We start from the raw sequence: 6,415 nt of genomic DNA on the forward strand, positions 1-6,415 counted from the left end.
GTTAGGTGGTATCTCAATGTGGTTTTGATTTGCATTTCTCTGATGATGAGTGAAGCTGACCACATTTTCATGTGTCTGTTGGCTGCCGGTGTATCTTCTTTTGAGAAGTGTCAGGTATTTTGCCCACTTTTTTTTTTTTTTTTTTTTTGAGTTGGAGTCTCACTCTGTTGCCCAGACTAAAGTGCAGTGGCCGCTCCCGGCCACTGCAGCCTCGACCTGCGGGACTCCAGCAATGCTTCCACCTCAGCCTTCCAAGTAGCTGGAACTACAGGCATGCGCTACCACGCCCAGCTAATGCGCTACCACTCACCTCAGCCTCCCAAAGCGTGGGATTACAGGCTGAGCCACCCAGCCCAGCTTTTTGCCCACTTTTTAATGGGGCTGTTTGTTTTTTCCTTTCAGTGCATTTGAGTTCCTTGTAGATCCTAGATGTTAGGCCTTTGTCAGATACACATTTAGCAAATATTTTTTCCCATTCTGTGAGCTATCTCCCTGCTCTCTTGATGGTTTCTTTCACTTTGCAGAAACTCACCAGTTTGATGAGGTTTCACTTGTCTTATTTCTTATGGTATGGGCATTTAGGGTTTTAATCAGGAATTGGTTGCCAGTTCCAATTTCCATAAGGTTGTCTCCTGCATTTTCCATGATTCTTATAATTTGAGGTTTTACGTTTAGGCCTTTGATCCATTTAGAGTTAATTTTTGTGTATGGTGATAGGTAGGGGTCTTGTTTTATTCTTCTGCATATGATCAGCCAGTTTTCCCAGCACCATTTACTGAATAGGTCCTCCTCTCCCCAGTAGTTGTTATTGGAGGCTTTGTCAAAGATGAGTTGGTTAAGAAATTGAGGCTCTGCTTCCAGAATCTCTATCCTGTTCCATTGGTCTATATGCCTGTTCTTGTACCAGTACCAGGCTGTTTTGATTATTGTAGCCTTATAGTAATGTTTAATGTCTGGAAGTGTGATACCACCTGCTTTTTTTCTGTAGATTGCCTTTGGTAGGATGAACATCTTAACAACATTGATTCTTCCTACCCATGAGCATGGAATATTTTTCCATTTGTTTGTGTCTTCTTGGATTTCTTTGAGCAGTGTTTTTTAGTTCTCATTGTAAAGTTCTTTCACTTCTCTGGTTAGGAATGCTGAGGTATTTCATTTTTGTGTGTGTTGCTTTTGTGAGTGGTATTGTGCTTTTTATTTGGTTCTCTGTCTGCTTGTTGTTGGTGTATAAGAATGCAACTGTCTTTTGCATATTTATTTTGTAGCCCAAGACTTTGCCAAAATCCTTTATCAGTGCAAGCAGGTTTTTGGCAGATTCTTTTGAGTTTTGAGATATAAGATCATATCATCAGCAAAGAGGGATAACTTGACTTCCTCTTTTCCTATTTGGATACCCTGATTTTCTTCTCTTGTCTAATTGCCCTAGCTAGGACTTCCAACACAGTGTTGAACAAGAGGGGTAAAAGTGGGCAGCCTTGTCTCATTCCAGTTTTCAGGGAAAATATTTCCGGTTTCTGTCCATTTAGCAATATGTTAGCTGTGGGTTTATCATAGATGGCATTTCCTATTTTGAGGTATGTTCCTTCTGTACCTTGGAGTTTGAGGGTTTTTATCAAGAAGGTATGCTCGATTTTCGCAGAAGCTTTTTCTGCATCTAATGATATAATCATGTGGTTCTTGTTTTTACATCTGTTGTGTATTTAATTACATTTATGGTCTTGTGGATGTTGAACCAGCCCTGCATCCTGGGGATGAAGCCTACTTGGTCATGGTGGATGATTTTTGAGATGTGTTTTGGGATCCGATTTGCTAGAATCTTGTTGAGGATTTTTGCATTTATATCCATAAGAGATATTGGCCTGTAGTTCTCTTTTTTTTTGTTGGATCTTTACCCGATTTGGGTATCAGTATGATGTTAGCATCATAAAATGGCTTGAGGAGAATCCATCTTTCTCAATTGCCTGGAATACTTTCAGCAGGGATTGGTGTCAGCTCCTCCTTGTACATTTTGTAGAATTCTGCCGGAAAGCCATTCGGTCCAGTGCTGTTTTTTTTTTGTAGGTAGTTTTCTTACGACAGAGTCAATTTCCTGATTTGTTATCAGTATATTTTGTCTCTCAGTATCTTCATGTTTCAACCTGAGTAGGTTGTGTGATGTCAGAAAGTTCTCCATTTCATTTAGGTTATCAAGTTTGTTTCCATATAGGTGTACATAGTAATCTCTGATAATCTTTTATATTCCTTTGGGGTCAGTTGTGATTTGATCTTTTGTAATTCTGATTGTGTTTATTTGGGCTTTTTCTCTCTTTTTCTTGGTCATTCTGGCTAGGGGCCCATCAATCTTGTTAAATCTTTCAAAGAACCAGCTTTTTGTTTTGTTAATGTTTTCTATGATATTTTTGTCTTCTATGTCCTGTATTCAGGCTCTTATTTTGGTGATTTGGATTCTTCTGCTAAAGCTGGGGTTTTGGTGGCCTTCTCTTCCTAGTTCCTTTAGGTCATTTGTTAGGCTCTCAACTTGTGATCTTTCCATTTTCTTGATGTGTGCTCATAGAGATATAAATTCCCCTCTTAGAACTGTTTTCATGGTATCCTAGAGGTTTTGGCAAGATGTTTTTTCTTTTCTTTCTAGGAATCTTTTAATTTCTCCTTTGATTTCAGTGTTGACCCAGTAGTTGTTCAGCATCATACTGTTTAGTGTGCATGTCTTTGTGGGCTTTGGGGAAATTTTGTTGGTATTGATATTTGTTTTTATTCCACTGTGGTCTGAGAAAGTACATGGCAATATATCAACTATACAGAATTTGTTTATGCTTGACTTGTGGCCAAGGATGTGGTTGACCTTGGAGTACGTTTCATGTGGTGATAAGTAGAATGTATATTCTATGGTTGTTGGGTGAAATAATCTGTAGGTATCTATTAAGTCCATTTGGTTGAATGTCAAGTTTAGGTTCTGGACTTCCTTGTTGATTTTTTGCCTCGATGATCTATGTAGGAGTGTTAGTGGGGTATTCAAGTCCCCTGTTATGATAGTGTTAGAGTCAATATCTTTTTTTAGTTTACTTAGTAATTGCTTTATAAATGCTGGTGCTCCTGTGTTGGGTGCATATATGTTTAGGATGGATATTTCTTGTTGATAGAATGAACCTTTTATCATCATGTAGTGTCCTTATGTATCTTTTTAAATTTTTGATAGCTTAAAGGTTATTTTGTCTGATATTAAGACCATGACTTTTGCCTTCTTTTGTGATCCATTTGCCTGGAAACTCATTTTCCATCCTTTAACTTTGAGGCTGTGTGCATCCCTTGTGGTGAGATGAGTTTCCTGGATGCAGCAAATAATTAGGTCATGGTTTCTTATTCAGTTTGCCATTCTGTGTCTTTTCAGTGCTTCATTTAGTCCATTCACATTCAGGCTTATTATTGAAATGTGATTGTTTATCCCTGTCATGAGGTTCTTATAAAGTTTTTTCTTTGTTTGCTTATTTTCTTTTGGCTTTGGGGTTGATGTATGTGTGTGTTTTCAAGTTTGTTGTTGCATTGTATTCTCTGTTGATTCTGTGCTCTGCTATTCTCTTGGGAAGCGTGTGGTCATTCTTTTTTGTTCTTTCTTCTGTGCTTAATACCTTTTTAAGTGTCTCCTTTAAAATTGGTCTGGAAGCTGCATAATCTCCTAGGGATTGGACGTCTGGGAAGGATTTTAATTCTCCATCACTGATGAAGCTGAGGTTGGCTGGATAGGAAATTCTTGGTTGAAATTGTTTATCTTTGAGAACTTTGAATATTGGACTCCAGTATCTGTGCCTTTTTAGGGGTAGAATTTATTTTCAGTGGAATAATTTTCTTTTGAAATTGAGACACATTGGTTGGATAGATGGGTAATAATTCAGATATGTCTTGAGTATTGTACTTAGTTGTTGAAACTTAAAGAATGATTCATAGTCATCTGCCTTTGTATATCTCTGAAATGATTTTTCCACCAAATAACTCCTCAATACTTCAAAACTCTGTGTTGTTGTTGTTGTTGTTATTGTTTTAAATAGAGAACGCACTGCAGTTTAGCAATGATAGATTAAAACATTCTCCAGTTTCCATTTGCTAAATCCATGTGTCTGGGTATATGTTTTCTTGAAAAGATCAATAATGCTTGTGTTTCTACCTCCCATTGTAGCTTTAAGTACAACATTCAGATGTTTTGTCCTATCAGTTAGAAAGTACAAGGTTGGGCGGGCTGCGCGAGAGCCGGAGCTAGGGGGTGGGAGCCATGGCAGGACAAGCATTCAGAAAGTTTCTTCCGCTCTTTGACTGAGTATTGGTTGAAAGGAGTGCAGCCGAAACTGTAACCAAGGGAGGCATTATGCTTCCAGAAAAATCTCAGGGAAAGGTATTGCAAGCGACAGTGGTGGCTGTTGGCTCGGGTGCCAAAGGAAAGGGTGGAGAGATTCAACCAGTTAGTGTGAAAGTTGGAGGTAAAGTTCTTCTCCCAGAATATGGAGGCACCAAAGTAGTGCTAGACGACAAGGATTTTTCTTATTTAGAGATGGTGACATTCTTGGAAAGTATGTGGACTGAAGCAAAACGCTGTTTAAATGGCATCAACGTGAAACTGCCCATTCCACTGAAGTTGTGAAATCTTTCACCATGTAAATAATTTTTGTGTTTTTCTTTTATAATAAACTAATGATATCTTTAAAAAAAGAAGAAAGTACAAGGTTGGCAGTCACTCTTTCAGTGGGATGGGAAGTGCCTAAAATTTGACCTCCTGAATTCTTTCATTTCAAAATTTTAATTTGAGGAAGCTGCTCAGTAAACTTTTAAAAACAAGATTCTATAACTCAGTTTGCTTGCCTCAAAATAAAGAGCTCCACATTCCACATCGACTTGTTCACAACATCCCACACTCAGCTTGAAGAAAGTTTGCTGCCTTCATCACCTCCTCCATCACACCACGAATATGCGGGTCTTTCAGAGTTCCTAGCACAAGCTCTCCTGACCAGTAGTGCCGTGGAAATTGGAACAGCAGCCTTCTCTTCTAACCTAAATAAGTCATTTTCCCCCTTTTCTTTGTTGCGAGTTCTCTACCTCTGGGAAGTGAAATGTTTCTTGTTTAGATTCTTTTTTGTGAGTCAGGCTCTCCTTCTGTCACCCAGGCTGGAGTGCAGCGGCACAATCATGACTCGTTGCAGCCCTAGCCTTTTAGGCTTAGGTGATCCTGCCCTCACACCTGGATGAGTTTGAAGTTTTTTTTGTAGAGACAGTTTTGCTGTGTTGCCCAGACTGGTCTTGAACTCCTGGGCTCAAGCAGTCCTCCCACCTCAGCCTTCCAAAGTGCTGGGATTACAGGCGTGAGCTACTGTGCATGGCCTTAGACTCTTTTAATTGACAGGTAGTAGGTCTTCGTGTGTGAAAGCCAATTGGATGATTTCATATATATATGAAATCCTTATAGGCGTTTGTTTATCTTTATAGGTGACATATCAGAAAGTGGCTCTATCATTTTCCTCCTATATAATCTCGGACAGATTACTTAAATTCTCTAAACTCAACTTTCCCGTTGCCGATATGGGAATAAGGGCAATGCAACTATTATTTTTATGTATATTGATGCCCAATAAGCATTCAGAACTTAGAATTATTATCGTGACCTTCTAAAGAATGAGGGTTGGGCCTCATCAGCACCTCAAAGTGCCAGTCACTGTTCGATGAATGAATGAGAATAGTGAGATCTTTCCCTTCACGTTTGCTGCTTAACATGTTGCTTAGTGTCTCAGAGCCCCGAAAACGTCTGACATGTGGCTTTTCCTGAGTTAAACGCTAAGAAATGAAATCGGATAATGTAGTGGACGTACTTGGGGAAATGTAAATGACTAAACACATGTAATGGGTGGTGGCGGTGGTGGTGGTGGTGGAGTCAGTTGCTAAAGAATGGGAGTGTTCTTTGCTGACCTCTCCCATCTGCTGAAAGTGCCAGGTAAACTTTGCTACCTGGAACTAAGTGGCTGAAGACGGTGCATGTGAGCATAGAAATATCTGGAGGCGTTTAACAATGTCATTTGTGACATCTGATGTCCTTTGGGCTGTCTTGCCTCCCTGCTCATGTGCATCTTTTCCCTTTTGTATGAGGTTTTGCTTTCAGCTGAGGAGGATGACCTTCCTTGGAGGAGGAGTATCATTGTCCTACCAAGGATTAGCAAAGAACTCTGCTTCAAGGCCAGAACTCCCAAATGATGCATTGTTGCTTTTTTCTCCCCACATCTCCGTGCCTGAATACCTTAGTTATTTAATACATTTATTTTTTATTCTTAAAAATATGAGTCTCAGAATGTGGAACTGAGGTTTAGTACCAGATGCAGTAACTGTGTGAATGTGTGTGTGTGTGTGTGTGTGTGCGCGCGCGCGTGCGCGCGTGTGCAGG

The 6,415-nt window shown here is 39.6% G+C and overlaps 1 pseudogene; it reads left to right on the forward strand.

Moving 5' to 3' along the window:
- The first annotated feature begins 4,264 nt into the window (after positions 1–4,264).
- On the forward strand, positions 4,265–4,689 carry LOC103259648 (annotated as a pseudogene).
- The last annotated feature ends 1,726 nt before the right edge of the window (positions 4,690–6,415 follow it).

The sequence above is a fragment of the Carlito syrichta genome, unplaced genomic scaffold (assembly GCF_000164805.1).
Source record: "Carlito syrichta isolate Samal-C Ts95f unplaced genomic scaffold, Tarsius_syrichta-2.0.1 Scaffold302944, whole genome shotgun sequence".
In the NCBI taxonomy this organism is placed as follows: domain Eukaryota; kingdom Metazoa; phylum Chordata; class Mammalia; order Primates; family Tarsiidae; genus Carlito; species Carlito syrichta.